This window comes from Choloepus didactylus, chromosome 11 (genome assembly GCF_015220235.1).
Source record: "Choloepus didactylus isolate mChoDid1 chromosome 11, mChoDid1.pri, whole genome shotgun sequence".
Classification (NCBI taxonomy): domain Eukaryota; kingdom Metazoa; phylum Chordata; class Mammalia; order Pilosa; family Megalonychidae; genus Choloepus; species Choloepus didactylus.
Window position 1 is genome coordinate 47521919 of NC_051317.1, and position 21483 is coordinate 47543401.

Consider the following 21483-nt stretch of genomic DNA (forward strand, 5'->3'; position numbering starts at 1 on the left):
TATTAATTTCCCCCTTTTATGGTTGAGGAAACTGAGGCATAAAGACATAAGTAATTTGCCCAAGTTCACATAGTTATGAAGTTTTAGAGCTGATATTTGAACCAGGCAGTCAATGCACTCCATATAATTATCATTATACAGTCTTATAAATTTTAAATAGAACATTTTATGCAAAGGACTTTGCTAATTATAAGGCACAATGCACTATACTGATCACCATTATTCCGGCTTGATCAAGGCGAGATCATTACAAACAATGACTGAAAATGGATGCCATCATTGTAGTCAGCCTGCCTAGTCTACAGAAAGTGCTTGGCTTCGTCATTATGAAAATGCAGTCAAGGCATGTGCCTCATGAACTAGTTATTATGAAAAGCCAGTTATTTCTACCTAAAACAGTTTGTACGTCATTTCAGTGCTAGATCAAAACTAGTATGTCTTTACAAATGAGATTTAGAATCCTCAAATTTGTCAATATTTGTCAGCAACTGATTTCTCAACCAGAAGATACTGAACATTTTAGGATCAGAGTACAAGCCATGCTGTTAATCTCTTTGATATCTCTGCTGTTGATTTGAGGGATGAAAACACCTTATTGAAATGAAACACCTTATTGATGAAAATGCCTTATTATTTCGATATAGTGTCTTATCTGATAGAACACTCTCAAAAATTAAAATTGAGTCAGGGCATATTTAAAAATCAGGGCACACAGCCATAAACTAGCCCTATTGCACATTCTCCTTTTATAAACAAGAAAGCATCCTCTCATGATACTCCTTTCCAGCATCTCAATTCATCTGGGTGCATGCCTGATTTAAGAAGGAAATTGCTACTGAATCTCCTTATTGACTATAGCATTTCTGGAAGAATTGTTGATATAGGCTGACTATGTTCAGTTGCTTAATTCACTAAATATTTGGTGAATATCCATTATCCATCAGAAAATGTACTGGGTTAAAGCATATAAAATATATAAAGTGCAATTACTGCTATTGAAAAGTCTACTTAGGGAGACATATAGAGACAGAAGATTCCAATGCTGAGAGAAGGATAAAGAATTCCCTATAGAAGCACAAAGAAAAGACACCTAGCACAAACACATTGGTTCAGGCAAGCCTTATGAATGATATTTGTTTGACAGTTGAAGGCTATATAGGAGTATTCAGAAGAAGACTGGGGCAGGCAAAGTAAGGGAGGTATGTGTGGACAACTAAATGCTATTAGGAATTACTATAGAAAAATATTTGCAGGGCATAGTTAAAAAATAATAAATGATTTTGGTAAAGGAGGGATTCATACATTAAACTAAGGAGGCAGGACTTGATTCTGAGAAAGATGAACACCACTGAAGAGCATTATGAGGGTATAAATTAAAAGTAGATTGTTCTTAAGGCATATGGTGGCTATACTTGAAGGGGCCAAGACTTTAAGCATTCCCTGTAACCCAGAATTTTATTAAGAGATTGAATTAGGACAGAAATAGTACAAATGAAGAAGAGACAGGTTAAAAAAATATATTTGGAATACAAAATCAGTAGGTGTTGGTGAATGCTTGGATGTGAGCAGAAACAGAGAAAGAAACATAGCTGAGATGACAATGTGAATGATGATAATGCTATTAATTGCCAGAGGAGGAGGAGGTATGTAAAGGAAATAGGAGATTAATTTTGAATATGTTGACTTTAAGGTCCCTGTGAAACTTATAAGAGGAAATGTCTAGCCAGAGATGATTTAAAGTCTGACATACCAAAAGGAATTCAGTGATAAAGTAATATTTATAAATAGTAGAAACCACAAAGAGAACTTGCTAAGCAAAAAGAATTGTAGACCAGACGATCCCTGATAACTGTGTAAACTTTAGCAAGTGCTCCCTAAATAGATATCCTTTTTGTACTAACATGGATGTACCCAAATAAAACTGCTACAATAGTCATACAAGTCCTAACATCAAAGAGAGTAAGTGACCAGGACAGCAGTTTAACTAGGGATAAGCAGAATGAAAGAAAGAAGACCCAAGAAGAACATACTAACAGCCTTCAATTTGGTAAGGACTCTCATGTGAAAGCAGTGTTAGATTTACTTGTTATGCTTCAGTGACTAGAAACAGGAACAAAGAATTGAATCTGCAGAAAGATTTCATAAAAATAGAATGAAGAATTTTATGAGTGCTGCACAAGGTATAGAATGGGTTTTCTCATAAAACAGTAAGTACTGGGGATAATCAAATATTCATAGTCTAAATGCTTAGTTCAAATGCAGTAAAAGAAATTTAAGCATGGTTGGTGTTTCTGAAATTAAGTTATATAGATGAGATTCTATGTATTTGCTACATAGAATGAAATCTGGTTACCTTACTGTGGTGGGTAAGTTCAGGTGGCAACTTGGACAGGTTATGGTGTCCAGTTGTTTGGTCAAGCAAAGAATCACTTGATTCTTGATCTGAGAACACTTTGTGGATTTAAATCACCAGTAAGTTAATTGCATCTATGGCTGATTACATATACAATCAACTGAAAAGATTGCCTTCAACAATGAGAGAAGTCTTATCCAATCACTTGAAGGCCTTTAAAGAAGTTATGATTCCAGCAGTCAGAAGAGAAAATTTCCAGCTTTACTTCAGCCAGCCAGCTTCTCCTGGAGAATTCATCAAAAATGTTCATCAGAGTTCCCAGACTGCAGCCTTCCCTAGGGAATTTGGACTTGCCCATCCCTACACTCATGTGAGACAATTCCAATAATAAATCTCATAATATTTACATAATATATGTGTATGTATATCATTTTTGTTTCCCTAGAGAACCCTAATATAGCTTTGGTACCAGGAGTGGTTTTGAGAAACAGAATCTTTAGGATGAGACTTCTGATTCGGTTCTGGGGTTTTTGGAATTGTTTCTCTAATTGAATAGCTTCAAAGGTACTAATGATTCTATTTCCAAAAATCAAGATGGCACAATTTTCAACAAACAAGGTAGTCCATGGCATGAGTTGGCAAGAGAGATCCACAAAGTATTACCACTGGATTTGGCTGCTCAAATGCTTATATGATGCAAGGCTCTGGATGAGAGTGTTTTTGACACCTTTAAGAGTTTTATGGAATTAAAAGTTATGATGATATTGGCTGGTTGTTCCTAAATATGCAGAATACATGTGTAAAAGAAAGGGATGAGCTCAGGACTTCAAATTTCCTACTTAAGCACCACATGAAGGATGTAGAAGTTTCTATGTGGGTACTGAAAGAAAAAGAAAATCTTATTGTGTAGCCACAGAATTGAGATTTCTGAATATCAGACCCAAAGTCTTATTGTGCAAGTGGCTGAATTACAATGTATACTAAATTCCAAACTTTTCAGGTTGTCTGCATTGATTGGAAAGAAATAGGATCCTGAAAATTGGAATGGGGACATATCGGTTGATAACAATGGTGGTGACATTAAAATCCACTGAGTCTTTGCCAGATAAACCTATAATGGCCTGCCCTGATGAACCAGCCTCCTGACTTCCAGTCTGCCCTGAGTGATCTGACATCCAACCTCCACATGAATAGATTAACCCTGCAGTGTCTGATAAACCTGCAACTAGCTCCCCTGAGCAAACAGCCCTCACTCTTCTGTCTGAAGAGATTAATCCAGTTTCACCAGATGAAACTGCAATGGAATGCCCTAAGATAGTTGATCAGGAAGACACTTCTAATTTTTCTTGTGACCCACTCCCACTACCCCTTTTCTTTCAGAACTATGACTAGACTAAAGTCCTAATAGGCCCTAAAAGGTGTAGTACAAAGTGTGACCCATGAGAAGTTGCACTACACTTCAAAGGAACTGCATGATTTTTCCAATTTATATATACAGAAATCAGGGGAATATGTGTAGTAACAGATATAAAGGGTGTTGGATAATGGTGGAGGGAATATAGTTAGATCATGCTGAATTTATTGATATGGGTCCACTAAGCAGCAATTCTATATTCAATGTTATAGATTGAAGGGTTAGAAAGGGACCTAATGGTTTGTTTGGATAGTTGGTTGAAATGTGGAACAAAAGGTGGCCTTACATTCATGAGGTTGAAATTCAAGAACTATTCTGGTATAATGTAGATGAGGGGATCCGAAGGCTTAGAGGGATTGAAATGTTAAGGTGGATTTATTATTTAAGACATGCTCATTAATCCCAGAATATGTAGAGGATACACCTTTTACCAGGACTGTGAGGAATAAATTGGTAGGCTAGATTAATCATTCCTGAAGAGCTCTGTGGCTGTTCTTCCCTATAGACGAGATACTACTGAGGGAACTGCTGTCACTGAACTGGAATCCTTAAATACAATGGGGGATGATCAGATCCTGGGTTGGCAGGAATCCAGCGGCAGCACTTAATCACCAAAGACAAGGCGGTCATGGCTAGCATAATGGGCAGTGAACTCAAAGCAGAAATCAAAATAGTCCGACTTACAGAGACCTATGGCATTGTCTAGTTGATCATGGGGTACCTATAAATAAAATAGATGGGCAATTTACTAAATTCCTACTTGCTTTGTATAAACAGAAGAGTTTTAGGTCAAGTGAATGAAAGTCTAACTTGAAACAAAAACAGGCAGCCACAGTCCCTTAATCAATTTCCAGACTTGAGAAACAGACCCAGAGCCCCTTGAATGAGGGAAATGCTGGGTCTACTTGGGGAAGGACCCTACCACAATGTCAAAAATTTATACTGTTAATCTTCCTCCCAGACTTCCCAAAAGAGATCTGTGGGAAGGGTAACTGTGCATTGGGGAAAAGGAAATCATCACACATTTTGGAGATTATTACACACTGGCTCAGAATTTACACTAATTCTAGCAGACCCAAAACATTGTTGTGGTCCACCAGTTAGAAGAGGGTCATACAGAGGCCAGGTGATCAGTAGAGTTTTAGTGCAGGTCCATGTCACAGTGGGTCCAGTAGGTCTCCAGAAACCATTCTGTGGTTATTTCCCCAGTCCAGAATGCATAATCATTATAGACATACTTGGCAACTGGAAGAATCCTCACATTGATTCCCTGACTTGTGGAATGAGGGATATTATGGCAGGAAAGGCCCAGTGGAAGTCACCAGCAAAATAGTAAATCAAAAGCAATACTAAAAGATACAGGGGGGGTAATTCATACTACATCCCCATTGAATTCCCCTATTTGGCCTGTGAAGAAAACAGATGGGTCTTGGAAGATGACAGTAGATTATCATAAACTTAACCAGATGGTGACTCCAATTGTAGCTGCCCTTCCAGTTGTGGTATCATTGCTTGAGCAAATCAAAGCATTTCCTGTAATCTGGCAAATGTGTTTTTCTCAATTGCTGTTAGTAAGGCCCACCAGAAACAATTAGCTTTCAGCTGGCAAGCCTAGCAATACATTCTCACTGCCCTACAAGCCCTATGTTATAATCCACACCACAGGGACCTTGATCATCTCTCTCTCCCAGAAGACATAACACTGATACGTTATATTGATGACATCACTTTGACTGGACCTAGCAAGCAATAAGTAGCAACTACTCTAGGCTTATCAGTAAGTCATTTTTATATCAGAGAGTGGGAGATAAATCCAACAAAAATACAGGGCCCTTCCACCTCATTGAAATTCCTAGGTGTCCAGTGGTGTGGGGCACGTTGAGATATCCCCTCTAAGGCAAAGGATAAGGTGTTGCATCTGGCTCCTCTTATAACTGAAAAAAGAAGCACAAAACCTAGTTGGCCTCTTTGGATTTTGGAGGCAACATATTCCTCACTTGGGTGTGCTACTCCAGCCCATTTACTGAGTAGCCTATAAAGCTCCTAATTTTGAGTGTGACAGGAACAAGAGGAGGCTCTACCACAGGCTGAGGATGTTGTGCAAGCTGCTCTGCTCTTGGGCCATGTGATCATATGGAAGTGTCAGTAGCACAGATGCTGTCTGGAGCCTTTGTCAGTCCTCTATAGGAGAGTCACAATGCAGACTCAGGATTCTGGAGCAAAGCCTTGCTATCCTGTGCAGATAACTACCCTCTTTTTGAGAAACAGCTTTTGGCCTGCTACTTAGTAGAGATGGAATGCTTAACCATGGGCCACCAAGTTACCATGAGATTGAGTTGCCTATCAAAAGCTGGGTATTTTCTGACCCCACTGAGCCATAAAGTTAGGTGTTCAAAGCATCCCTCATCATAAAATGAAAGTGGTATATGTGGGATTGGGCTTGTGCAAGTCCTAAAGGCACACGTAAGTTACATGAGGAAATGGCCCAAATGCCCATGTTCCCCAATCCTACCACATTCCCTTCTCTTGTCCAGCCCACAGCTATGGCCTCTTGGGGAGTTCCTTATAATCAGTTCATGGAGGAAGAGAAAACTCAGGCCTGGTTTATAGATAATTCTATGTGCTATACAGGTACCCCCAAAAGCGGACAGCTGCAGCACTACAGCCCCTTTCTGGAACATCCCTGAAGGACAGTGTGAAGGGAAATCTTCCCAGTGGATGGAAAATAAAATAGTGCACCTGGTTGTTCAGTATACTTGGAAGGATATTGTTTGGCTAGATGGTCAGAGATTTGAAAGGAATATGATTGTACAATTGGTGACAAAGAGGTCTTGAGAAGAGGTATATGAATAAACATTTCTGAGTAGGCAAAGACATGACGATATTTAGTTCCTATATAAATGTTCACCAAAGGATAACTTCAGCAGAGGAAGATTTTAATGATCAAGTGGAGAAGACAGCCTATTCTGTGGAAACTAATTAGTCTCTTTCCCCAGTCACTCCTGTCATTGTCCAATGAGCTCATAAACAATGTGGCCATAACTGTAGGGATGGAGGTTATGCATGGCTCAGCAACATGGACTTCCACTTCAAACACCAACCTGGCTACAGTCACTGCTGTGTGCCCAATCTGCCAGCAGCAGAGACTAACACTCAGTCTCCAATACGACACCATTCCCAAGGTGATCAGCCGGCTACCTGGTGGCAGGCTGATTACATTGGGCCACTTCCATCACAGAAGGGGCATCATTTTGTTCTAATAAGAAAAGACAAATATTCTGGATATGGGTTTGCCTTCCATGAACACATTAGATTAACCAGCGCCTCCAAACTGATTTCTCCCCACCCAATTGCATATTATTCCTCCTCCCAAAAGGCAGAAATTGTCAAACCAAGCTCCATACTCCCTCTGTTCCTTAGTTCTTTCCCTGTTGCCATAACAGAAGTTGTCCAACATCAGACTCACTATGATATAAGTACACTGTACTGTGCAGTGATATGAATGTTTGCTTCCTGTACATAAAAATTTTTCAGAGATGTTAGAGAAGTCCCAAGAAATGATTACCTATTATGTTCATGGGCTAAAAGTGTTGCAAAAAACACAAGTAGACTAAAAAAACACCTGGTAAATTCAAGGCATCAGGTTGGCTGTCTTTGATGCCATTACACTGCAGACATGCATTTTTTGTGTTCATCAGCTTTTATCCAGTCTGACAATCTCTATTTGATTAAGTTTTTCAATTCATTCATATTTAATACCATTATTGATACAGGTGGACTTAAATCTGCCAATTTTTTTGTTTGTTTTCTATATGGCTCATATTGTTTTGTTCCTCTAGGCCTCCTTTAATTCTTTCTTGTACATTAAGTGAATATTTTTTAGTTTGACATTAATTCCTTTTTTTTTTTCAGTATATATTTTTTCAGTTATTTCTTAGTGTTTTCACTAGGCCTTATCACATAAATCTCAACTTACCAGAATATCCTTCAGAGTCTTACTGACTTAATTCCACTAAGACAGAGATATAGAACTGTTATTCCTATATAGCCCTATTCCCTTTCCCCATATATATATTAAATATGGTGAATATATTAAGTATAATATATATTAAAACCCAAACTAAGGATTGTTATAACTATGACTTTATATGATTGTAAGTCTATTAAAGAAGCTGAGAAAGAAAGAAAAGCAAATATCTATTTGTAGTTTGTTGTAATAACCTTCCGGTTCTCTTCATTTGTTCCTGTGTGTTCAAGTTACTACCTGATTTCTGTATCCCTACTCTAATACAGCTTTGCTTCACCCACTTATTTTGTGTTGCTCTTGCTAAACACATTTCTATGTTATAGTACCAATGACATGATTATATGCATATTACTTCTTTTTAAATTAGTTAGAATAAATAATAAATATGAGTGTACACTCTCTTTTATAATTATATTATTACCTTGCCCAAGTGCTCTTTGTTTTATGGTGTGAACTAAAATTACCATTTGGATTCCCTTGCTTTCAGACTAAAGAATTTCCTTTCTTGTAAGGCAGGTTTGAAAGGCACAAATTATCTCAGTTCTGTTTAAATTTATGTTGTCTGCATTTTTGAAATATAGTTGTGCTGGATATAAAATATGTGCTTGATAGTTTGTAATGCTTTGTTTCTTTCAGCACATTGCATATGCACTTACCTTATCTTCTGACATCCATTGTTTCTGATGTGTCTACTGTTAATCATATGGGTTTCCCTTATTTGTGAGAAGTTATTTTTCTCTCAGTGCTTTCAAATTTTCTCTTTGATTTTGCCTTTCAGCATTTTTACTGTGACTTCTCTGGGTGTGTATCTCTTTGTGTTTATCCTTAGAGATCACTGAACTTGGATGTGTGGATTTCTGTTTTTTAACAAATTGGGAAAGTTTCAGCAATTATTTCTCCTAATATTTTTCTGCTCTTCTCTCTCCTTTATTTCTGGCACTCTCATTACATGTTTTGGTGATTTTAATGTTGTTCCACATTATTCTCAGGCTCTGTTTATTTCTCTTTATTCTTTTTTCTCTCTTTTTTTGGATTCATAAACTCTACCAATCTGTTAAGTTCACTGATTTTTTCTTTTGCCAGTTTAAATCTATAGTTAACCCATCTAGTGAATTTTTCAGGTTGATTATTGTATATTTCAAATCTAGAATTTCCATCTGGTTCTTTTTTTATAATTCAGTATCTTTTTATAATTTCTGTCCCTTTATTTGATGAGGTATTTCCATAATAGCTTCTACTACTTCTTTAAGCATAGTTTCCTTTAGTTTTTTTCTTTTTTGACATATTTATAATGTTTGTTCTGATGTCTTTGTATGTTAAATTTGGCATCTCTACTCACTCTCAATAGTACTCTCTGATTTCTTTTTTCAGTGTGAATTAACCATTCATTCCTCTTTCTTCAATGTCTCATGATTTTGCTCAAAAATGAGATATTAAGGAATGTAGCAACTTGGGATATTGATTTCCTTCATCTTTCTCTGAGGCTTCTTTTTTTGTTGTTGATTTCTTGTTTGTTTAGTGACTTAGCTGGAATATATTAATGAAGTCTATTCCTGCTACAGTGTGAAGTCTGTGACACTGTTCCTCAGAGGGAACTGCTTTAGTTATGTTTACAGTTTACCTAGGTTTGCAGTTGTTTAGCAGGACTGTATTTGACTCTTACCCTCATCTCTATGTTAAGCTTCCAGCCTCCTTTAATATTAAACCCAACTGTTAGTTTCCACTAACTATCAGTTGATCAACTGTCTTCAACAATGTGGTAGGACATAACTTGCTCCATAATGTGGTTTAATTAAATTCACCTTAGGCATAGTTTTTGAGGTCAATATTTGGAGTTTGTTCTGACCCAAGAAGGGTTTTCCTTAGCTGTCTTTCACTTGTTCTCACTGGAAAACTACTTGGTGTATGGTTTAGCTTCATCCTCTCAACCTCATCTTAATTGCTTATAACCAACATTCTATTATTTTTGACTTAGGCCTTGAGCTTGAACTTCCCAACACTCTGTTTCAACTAAGGTCAGATCCTTTGGGGAGAGCTTCTGAACTCTGTTCTTTGGACTGCCTCTCTTCCTGGACAGATTCACAGAACCACTGCTCTGGGCATTGGGCAAAGTAAGTAGCTCCATCTCCAGGAATTGAACATCTTCTCTACCAGAAAGCTGTGTCAAGGGCAATTGGCCCCATATTCTTAGACTGCAGCAACTGGAATAGGGTCTTTGCTGTATGAGAGTGGGGGCCTATGGGGGAAGATAGCTCTGACCTCTCAGCTATACTCACCAGTATTTCAGCCTCTACAACTTGGAGTTGGAAGAAATAAGGGTGGTGGCCTATCCCTCCCACTGAGATATCATATCTCCTGATCAGGAGTTGAGAAGAGATGGAACCCTGTCTATTAGCCATAATACACTAAGTGGAGCTCCCATCAAGTTGAGCTGATGAGGCAGAAGCAAGGGTGCAGATCATGGGTCAAGGGCCACAGACTCTGTTGTTACGAAGTGTTAGCTTTTAAATTTTCTTGAATAGATGTGTATTTGCTTGCTTGAAGGTCTTAGGAAATTTTCCAGAGATTTAAATTGTTTTCATTTTTAAAATTATTTTCACTAATTATGCTTTCATCATTGGGGAGCAGGTCTGTGGAATTCTTCATACTCTCATTCCTGAAGATGAACCTCCAATAGCTTTTGGAATTCCCTTCTGTTTCCCTTATTCAACCAAATTAAATTGCAAGCTACTTTTTAAAGCTTTACTTTTTTAAATTTGCTGCTTTGCAATGAATGGTTTCTTCGTTGATATTCTTAGTGCTTATTTAGCTTTTGGAACCTGTAAAATATCTTGGATTTTTTTGTGTGTGTGCATATGATTGTCTTTCTTATCCAAGTCCTCTCACATTGCTTGAGGGCAGAAACCTATTTTATTCATCGCTGGGTTTCCAAGGTCCTGGGATGTTATTTTGAACATAGCACCTGCTATTTTAATAAATTTAATGCACAGATCCTCTTCTGCCTACCTATATAATAGTTAAAATATTTCTACTTTAAGACAACATATTTAGGATTTTTAAAATGTCTTCTTATTTGAGATGCTTATCTCCTCTTGGTTTCCCTGGGACTGGCCCACTTTTTGCACTGGAAGACCAAGTCCTGGGAAACTCCTTAGTCTAGGCAGAGTCCAGATGGCTGGTCATCTTATAGTTATTATTTGTATGATATGTTATAATTTATGAAGTTGAATTAAACAGAAATCTTACTTTGTACAAAGAAGCCCCCTACATACACAGGTTATGCTTCATTGTCAAGCTTTTCCAATAACTTGTTTAAAAATGCAAGAACTTAATGCATACATAAAATAATGTGTCTATCTCTTTGTTTTATATTGCTATATATCTATCAACCAACCACCATTACTTTGCAAGTATTTTATGCAATTTCATTTATTTAGTCAGTTCATTCTAACATTGACATGTGGCTTGCAACCCATAAATTTGTTACCAACGAGATGCAATGAAATACAACATGAAGAACACTAATTTTGTAGACAAAGAGAACTAGGATGATGTACCAATACCTTCATTTGTCTTTTGCTATTAGCTGAGGAATTTTTCTCTCTAATAACTATTTTTCTTGTCTTCTGTAATATTTGGAAACTAAAGCATGCCTGTTTTGGTGTAAATATTAAATGTGATAAAATATATGTTGCCTAGAAATGTAATTGAGTATATAGCCTATTTATATCTATGCATGTCTATATATCAATATTTATATATACGGATCCCTTACCCTTTTCTCCTTTCTTTTTTCCCATACTTTTGGTCATTTCATTGTCTTCTAAATTCAAAATTCTTCCTAATAACACAAACGTATGCTTATTTGTGGGGCCAAGTTGTGGTATTCACAGCTTTCAACTTTAAAATATAACTACAAAGATTCCACACAAACTTCTGAACTACAAACTAATAGCAAAATAGCCAGGGCCCATTTCACACAATGATGCTTTTGTTTGGCTCTCATTCAGTACTTTCCAACATCCAGTTTTTAGCTCTGTGACCCTGTGAAGTCTGGCATCTCTGTTTCTCTAGATGTTATCCTCCTAGAAAACTTAATCCCTGCTTCCTGAGCACTGCTGAAATGCCTGTGGACATGGTCTACTCAGCTAAACATCTTCAACCTTTTCTTGCAGCTGGTGGAGACTACACGATAGTAGTTCCAGGGCTAGATCATGTCATTTTTCTGCTGTCCTGCCTTTATGAGAGTAAATCCTGAACATGATTAAGCCATGAATATGAGACAACAACTATCATTTTCTTTTGTGATCTTGTGTCTAGGCATTTTGAAGAAATGACCATGAAGATACTGACAATGAAACCACTCCTACCTTTCTTAGCTATTTCCAGAGAAGTTCTAAAATTTAGGTACAACCACTCAGAGTGACTGTCACAAGTTTTACTTCTGGTTTGTGACAGTCCACTTTCAATTTATGGGTAAAATGATACTTAAAATGCAATTAATCACAATAAAATAATAGGAACTGTCTAATTTGGCTTCACTTACCAGATTAAATTGAGTGAAAGTCTTAAATACAGAATATGTTTGAGTCATCTCAAACTCATTTGGTGAGAAGATGAGATTTAGATGAAAAATAGCTATTTATTATCTATATATAATGAAACAAATCTTTAGTTCTCCCAAGTATGCACTGTGACTGCTACTAAGGATCCTGTTTTAACAGTTGAATAGAAATTTAAAAAAAAATAAAGCATTAACCTCATCTGTGCAGCCCATTTGATAGAGTACAATTTTATTACTTTTCTGTTAATGAGTTTTCCAGAAATTCCTAAAAAGTTTTATTCTCTTCATTAGGTAAGCATTCCCCTTAAAACTGTTTCTCTTAATTTGCTTAATAACTTTCTCAGAGGTAATGGAAAAGCTAACTTTGATCATGCCCCAATTTTTAAGCACATTTTGTAAAATATACTTGATCATATAGAGTTACTTTAAATACATCCTTTAAGCAATAAAAGGGAAGGAAAAATGATTTGGTGGCAAGGCAGGAAAATATTCTTCTGTTCAGGTAATAATAATGATACATTAAAATCTCTTCATCTGGTCTGCTCTGCGTTACTATTGATTTTGTTTTTATTTTTGTCTTAACTTTTATTTTGATCTTGTGGCAGATAATTAAATACAAGTAAATTCAGTTCCATTTATTTCAATGAATATTTTACTGAAAGTCTAAATCACATACAATACAGACTGTGGTAGTTTCATCAACAATCACAATTAATTGTTTTCCTTAAGAACTCTTACATTTTTCTTTCAATCCTTGCTAAACAGTAGAGATTAATTTCCTATTAGCTCCTTTCATTTCTTAATTTTTTTCTTATCCTTCCACTTGTTCTTGCATATACAAATTTATATTTTAGATAGCTCAGATAGATTATCTGCTCTGTTTTAAATGCTTGATGAGAAAATAAACATTTATAAAATCATAATAATTTAATAAAGACACCAAGCTTCTGTCCTTAAATGCTCCTTTTGGAGACACGCATGTAACATGACTAAAACAGTTCTCTAAAGAAGGCAAATATTCCATGATCTATGTGGTGGCTTAGAGCTATGTACCCCAGAACAATATGCTCTAAATCTTAAATTAAGAACCCATCATAAGTAGGGTCTTAGATGAGGTTACTTCAGTTAAGGTGTGGCCCAGCCAAGTCAGGATGAGTCTTAATCTTATTGGAGGCCTTATAATGAAGCCACAGACAGAGAAGCCTGAGATAGCAGCAACAAGCTGGAGGCCAATGGAAATCAGAAAAGAATCCAGGAGAGGACACCACGTGCATTGCCATGTGACAGAGAAGCAAAAGACCAAGGATCACCAGCAGAGAGCCCCAGAATGCAAGTCTTCTGGGAAAAAGTGTCACCTTGCTGACAATTTGAATTTGGACTCCCCCTAGCATCAACAGTTCCCATTGTTTAAGCCAACACGTTGTATGGTATTTGCTCTAGCCTCTAGGAACTAAAATAATGTAGTTATTATTAAAATCCTAATTGTTATTTAAACTCTGTCTCTATTTCCTCTTACATACCTGATGTCAACGTCCAAACTCTCCTTTATTCTGTCATTCTCTTGGCCCACATAGCCCATATGTTTTGTCTATGAATATTTTCAGAGTAAAAACAATTTTATCTTTAAAATAACTTTATGTGCCTACAAAGCTTTATACCTGGCTTTGGTTTATTCTGCAGATACTTTGAACTAGCTTGCTCTAATGGAGAGAAAACAAAGTTTAGAATCAGACAGTCTTGCTTGAATTTGGGCTGTGCTATTTAATCATTTTATATTAAACATGCAGAGTCTCAGATTTGTCATGTATTTAAAATATGGACAGTAATATCTGACTAAAAAAGTAAATGATGTGCTCAATAAATATAGCTGTATTCTTCCTAGAAGTATCTTTTGCTGTAGGATTTTTGGAAGCCCTTTCTTTATTTTGGAACTGGTTTATTTGAATTATACCTTTCCTTCACATCACCAACCCCTTTAATTTCCTCAGGCATGAAATGCACCTCCTGCCTTTGCTCATGTACTTCCCATGAAGTCTTTCTAAATCCTTTTTTGGCAGAATTTAGTGCATTCTTCTCATGAAATTCTACCTTCTGATTCCTTATATGTTATCTATTTTAACTGGTGTTAACAGTTTTTCTCAAATGAAAAAGGCAAAATATTTATATTTTGTTTCTCTGATGAAAAGTATATTAGACAGTAAGGACTCATCACTGACTATGTTGCTTATCCACAAAATCTTGTACTTACATGTACTTAATTATTTTATACAACTGATGGTTCTTATTAATAATGTCCTAATCACATGTAAAGTATGCCTTTATTTATTTTATATCTTTGAGTATTCAAACAGTTATTTTTGTATTTACCAGATAACTTTATCATACTTATTGCTTTGAAATGAATGAAATGTCTACTTTTCCAAGATCAGAATTGGATTTATTTACTCTCTCTAGTGGCCTTGGCCAAATGGATTGTAAGACAGATGCCATGTTAACTAGAATTGTCTTTCATTTGAAACTCAAAAATATATATCTTATTTGTAAAAAAGTATTTATTTTCCTTCTTCCTGCTTAACGAAGCTTGTGTCCTGCTTGGGATTTGTCTAGACTTTAGTTCATTTTGCCCTCTAAAAATTACATTCTCTTAAATCACTGAATAATCTGAGGAAGCTTATCAAGTGGGTCCACTTGGTTGGTTTTACACTGATCATTGATTATTGCAATATTTTCCAAGGAGAGGGTCTCAGATCTACTTATTGTATATTTAAAGGAATTAATCTTTAAAAAATCATAATACACAAAATTTCAAAGAAATGTAAGAAAATGGATATTCTCTAAAAACAGTGTAAGAAATTATAGAGAAGGGAAAAAGCTAAGAAATTTGCACATACACAGGGTACTCCCTCAGCACTTCAAGGTAAAGCTAAAAACCTGGACCTCTCACAGGAAAGAGCTAAACCCCCAAAATTCAGGTTATTAATATAGAATATATAGACCTAGATATTCCCTCATTTTATGAATTATATGAAGTATAATGGGATAATTTCAAAAATGTTAGCATTCTAACTAATATCTGGTCACTTAATCATTGTGATTCCCTTCCATGTCTAACTAGAAAAATATAATATCTTCCAAAAATTAAAAATTACTTCATTGGCTACCTAGTTCCAATAATCATAAAAAACAGAGCTGTAGATTAATGTAACAAATCCATTGAATTTGATCAATAAAGCCTTAGTTGAATCTAAATATTATAAGAGCTTTTTGTTTCTCCAGAAAAATAAAAGGAATTGATCTGAAATAAAAAGCCCTTTTTTCCCACACAAAACAAAAGTCATGCTAAAAAATAACTATATATCTTAGCTTTTATATGTCTAGCCTGACCGATGCTAATAATGTCATAGTTCCATTTAACATATTATAGATTTAAAGTCAAAATCATTTAAACATAAGCAAAGTGCTTAGAATAATTACAGGTAGGGTCCACACTTATCATATTTTAAAATATCAGATATTGAACATTTTTACTGCCTTGTGCTGACAATCTAGCTGCTTTCTTTAATAAAGTACCATGAAATTACAATGATATTTCCAACAATTTTAGAATTACAAAGTAACAAAAAATAGGAAAGTATTTCAGTTAAACTTAAGTAGCAGAGTGGTTCCCCATGTGACCATTGGAATCTGGATGCTTTGTTCTTTGCTTCCAGCATGTTCCTACCATATCCAAAGAAAATTAACAAACCATAACCAAAGAAATAAGAAAAACAAATAATCTAAAATAACTACATTGCTTCCAATATGTTCCTACCATACCCCAAGAAAATTAACAAACCATAATCAAAGGCATGAGAAAAACCAAAGAACTACAGGCTTTTTTAAAGCAATTTTATACTATCCATCCAATGTGTACAATCAATGGCTTTTAGTGTAATCACAGAGTTGTGCATTCATCACCTCAATCAATTATATAACATTTCTACTACTCCAGAAACAAAAACCCCATACTCCTTAGCAGTTACCTCTCAATCCCCCTATCCTTCCCCAACCCTACATAACCACTAATCTAAATCTTTCTCCAAAATTTATTTATATTTACACTTATACTATGGTAATTATACAATATATATTACCTCGTGTCTGATTTCTTTCACTTAGCATAATGTTTTTTATTATTTTTATTTATTTTTTTAATTATAGAGGTTGAAGGTTTACAGAAAAGGCATGTAAAAAATACAATGTTCCCATATACTTCCTCATTATTGACACTGTGCATTAGTGTGCTTTTTTACATTGCTGAAAGTATATTAAAATATTGCTATTAACTATTGTCCATTGTTTAGATTAAGTGTATTTTCCCATATACTATCTTATTATTAACAACTTAAAATAGTGTTGCACATTTTTTATAATTAATGAAAGAACATTCTTATATTTGTACTGTTAACCACACAGTCCATTGTGCACAACAGAGTTCACTGTGTTATACAGTCAGAAGTTTTATTTTCTAACTTTCTTTCTGGTAACATATGTGACCCAAAACTTCCCTTTCAACCATATTCACCAGTATAATTCAGTGCTGTTACTTACACCCACAATAATGTGCTAGAATCACCACTGTCCATTTCCAAACATTTACATTCAACTTAAATAGAAATTCTTTACAAATTAAGTATCAGCTCCCCTTTCTCTACTGCCATTCTATCTATCCCCAATAACCTATATTCTAGATTCTGACTCTATGAGTTTGCTTATTATAATTAGTTCATATTAGTAAGATCATACTATATTTGTCCTTTTGTGTCTTGCATATTTCACTCAACACAATGTTGTAAAGGTTCAAACATGTTGTTGTATGCATTAGGACTTCATTACTTCATATACCTGCATAACATATTGCATAGCATGTATTAAGCATATTTTGTTTGTCCATTCATGGTTGATGGAAACTTGGGTTGCTTCCATCTTTTGTCAGTTGTGGATAATGCTGCCTTGATCATTGGTGTGCAAATGTCTGTTTGAGTCCCTGCTTTGAGTTCTGCTGGGTATAAACCTAGCAGCAGGGTTGCCAGATCATATGGCACTTCTATACTTAGCTTCTTGAGCAATCACCAAACTGTCTTCCACAGCAACTGCTCCATTTTACATTCCCACCAGCAGTGAATAATTGTTCCTATTTCTCCACATCCTTTCCAACACTTGTAGTTTCCTGTTGTTTTTTTTTTTTTGTTTGTTTGTTTTTATTGTGGCCTTTCTAGGAGGTGTAAAATGATATCTCATTGTGGTTTTGATTTGCATTTCCCTAATAGCTCGTGTTGTTGAACATCTTTACATGTGCTTTTTAGTCATTTTTATTTCTTCTTTGGAAAAATGTCTATTAAAGAATTTTGCCCATTTTGTAATTGGGTTGTCTTTTTATTGTTGAGTTGTAGGATTCCTTTATGCATTCTAGATATTAATCCATTATCAGATATGTGGTTTCCAAATATTTTCTCCCTTTGAATAGGTTGAACTTCCACTTTCTTGACAAAGTCCTTTGAAGCAAAATTTTTAATGTTGAGGAGTTCCCATTTATCTATTTCTTCTTTCAGTGCTTGTGCTTTGGAAGTAAAGTCTAAGAAACCATTGCCTCCCACAAGATCTTGAAGATGTTTCCCTACATTTTCTTCTAGGAGTTTTAGGTCCTAGTTCTTGAATTTAGATATTTGATCCATTTTGAGTTAATTTTTGTATAAAGGAGTGAGACAGGAGTCTTCTTTCATTCTTTTTCATATGGGTATCCAGTTCTCACAGCACCGTTTGTTGAAAAGACTATTCTATATTTTTTTAGTGGACTTGGTAAACTTGTTCAATATCATTTGGTCATGGATGTGAAGAACTATTTCTGAACTCTCAATTCAATTCCATTGGTCAATATGTTTATCTTGATGCCAGTACCATCCTGTTTTAACTACTGTAATTATGTAATATGTTTTAAAGTCAGGAAGTGTGAGTCCTCCAACTTTATTCTTCATTTTCAAGATATTTTGGCTATTTATGGCCCCTTGCCCTTCCAAATAAATTTGATAATTGGCTTTTCCACTTCTGCAAAGTAGGCTGTTGTAATTTTGATTGGAATGGTGTTGAATCTGTAAATCATTTATGGTAGGTTTAACATCTTAATGATGTTTAGTCTTCCAATTCATGAACATGGAATGTCTTTCCATGTATTTAGCTCTTCTTGATTTCATTAGCAATATATTTTAGCTTTCTATGTATAATTCCTTTACAACCATGGTTACATTTATCCCTAGATACAGCTAATAGGATGCTATAGTAAATGGAATTTTTTCTTTCCTCCTCAAATCAAATTGCTCAATACTGGTGTATAGATACAACATGCATGATATTTGCATGTTGATCTTGTATTCTGCCACTTTGCTGAATTCATTTATTAGCTCTAGCAGCTTACTTTTCTAGACTTTTTGGGACTCTCTACAAATAGGATCATGTCATCTGCAAACAGTGAAAATTTTAGTTTTTCCTTTCCAATTTTGATGCCTTTTATTTATTTATTTTTTTTCTTGTCTAACTGCTCTAGGTAGAACTTCTAACACATTGTTGAATAACAGTGGTGATAGTAGGAATACTTGTCTTGTTCCAAATCTTAGCAGGAAAACTTTCACTCTTTCACTGAGTACAGTGTTAACTGTGGGTGTTTCATATATACCCTTCATCATGTTCAGGAAGTTTCCTTCTATTTCTATCTTTTGAAGTGCTTTTACCAAGAAAAGATGATGGATTTTTCCAATTGCCTTTTTTGCATCTATCAAGGTGATCATGTTTTTTCCCCTTTGATTTGTCAATATGGTGTATCACAATAATTGTTTTTCTTGTGTTGAATCACCCTGGCATACCTGGGATAAAACCCGCTTGATCATGGTAAATAATTCTTTTAATGTGCTGTTGTATTCAATTTGGGAGAATTTAGTTGAGGATTTTTGCATCTATATTTATTAGAAAAATTGGTCTGTAATTTTATTTTCTTTTAGTATCTTTATTTGGCTTTAGTATTATGGTCATGTTGACTCTAATCTTTGTTATTTCTATCCTTCTGATTGCTTTGGGATTAGCTTGCTGTTCCTTTTCTATTCCTCCAGGTTTGCCACTAGGTCTTTGATTTTAGCTTTCATCTGTTGTAATGTAGGTATTTAGGAATATACATTTCCTTCTTAAACTGCTTTTGCTGCATCCCACAAGATTTGATAAATTGTGTTCTCATTTTCATTTGTCTCAAGATATTTACTGAATTCTATTGCAATTTCTTCTTTGACCTATTGATTGTTTAAGAGTGTGGTGTTTAACTTACATAAATTTGTGAATATTCTGCTTCACCACTTGTTACTGATTTCCAGCTTCATTCCATTATGGTCAGAGAAAGTGCTTTGTGTAATTTTAATCTTTTTTTAATTTGTTAAGCCTTGGTTTATGATCCAACATGTGGTCTTTCCTGGAGATCAATTCATGAGCACTTGAGAATAATGTATATCCTGTTATTTGGGGGTGCAATGTTCTTTATATGTCTGTTAGGTTTGGTTCATTTATCATATTTTTCAAGTTCTCTGTTTCCTTTTTGATCCTCTGTCTAGTTGTTCTATCTATTGATATGAGTGGTGTATTGAAGCCTCTAACTATTATTATACAGATGTACAGTCCTCCCTTCAGTTTTGCCAGTGTTTGCCTCATGTATTTTGGGGCACTCTCGTTAGGTGCATAAATATTTATGATTGTTATTTGGATTGCTCCTTTTATTAATAAACAGTGTCCTTCTTTGTCTCTTGTAACAGTTGTGCATTTAAATCTATTTTGTCTGATGATGGTATAGCTACCCCTACTTTTTTTTTTTTTTTTTGGTTATCATTTGCAATGAATACCTTTTTCCAACATTCACCTTCAATCCATTTGTGTCATTGGGTCTATGGTGAATCTCTTATAGACAGCATATAAATGGATCATACTTTTTAAAGCCATTCTGTCAATCTGTGTCTTTTGATTGGGTAGCTAATTCATTAGCATTCAATGTCATTACTATAAAGGCAGTACGTCAACCATTTTATCTTTTGTTTTTTAAATTATATCTTACTTTTGTATTTCTTTTGAACCTTACCCTTACTGATAATCTTTATTTCTACCCTTTCCTACAAGACTGTAGCTACTGTTTTTTTTTTTTTTTTTCCTTTTCAGCCTGCAGCTACCTTATCATTTCTTGTAGAGCAGGATTCTTGTTAACAAATTCCTCCAGCTTCTGTCCATCTGTGAATATTTTAAACTCTCCCTCATTTTTGAAGTACAGTTTTGCTAGAGAAAGAATTTGGGGCTGGCAGTTTTTCTCTCTTAGTATCTTAAATATTTCATACCACTGCCTTTTCACCTCCATGGTTTCTGAAGAAAAATGGTGCTTAGTCTTATTACCATTCCCTTGTACGGGATGAATTGCTTTTCTCTTACTGCTTTCAGGATTCTCTCTTTATCTCTGGCATTTGATATTCTGATTAACATGTGTCTTGGAGTAGGTCTATTAGAATTTATTTTAAGCATGTTGTGTTTCTTGGGCATGTGTGTTTATGCCTTTCATAAGAGTTGAGAAATTCCCAGCCATTACTTCTGCAAATATTCTCCCTGCCCCTTTTCCCTTCTGTTCTCCTTCAGGGACACTAATGACACATATGTTTATGTGCTTCATGCTGTCATTCAATTCCTTGAGAACTTACTCATTTTTTCCCACTCTTTTCTCTGTTTTTTTGTCTGTGAGTTTTCATTTTTCTTCTCATAAAAGTTCACTGATTCTTTCTTCTGCCTTTTCAAATCTGCTGTTGTATGTTTATAAGATATTTTAATCTCTTCTATTGTGCCTTTCATTCTTATAAGTTCTATTATGTTTCCTTTCATACTTCCAAATTCTTCTTTATGCTCACCCAGTGTCTTCTTACTATACCTTTTCCCTTTAACCATATTTTCATTCATCTTCTTGAATTAATTTGGGAGATCTGTTTGAACATCTTGATTAGTTTTCCAAAATCTGTTTATCATCCAAAACTCTAATTTGTTCATTTGACTGTGCCATATCTTCCTATTTCTTAGTATGA

At 35.1% G+C, this 21483-nt stretch overlaps 1 protein-coding gene across 3 annotated transcripts in view; it reads right to left on the reverse strand.

Annotated features, from left to right (window-relative positions):
- Positions 1–21483, reverse strand: part of CDH12 (cadherin 12) — a 1151516-nt gene that overhangs the window by 64993 nt on the left and 1065040 nt on the right. The gene's annotated exons all lie outside the window — the stretch shown is intronic.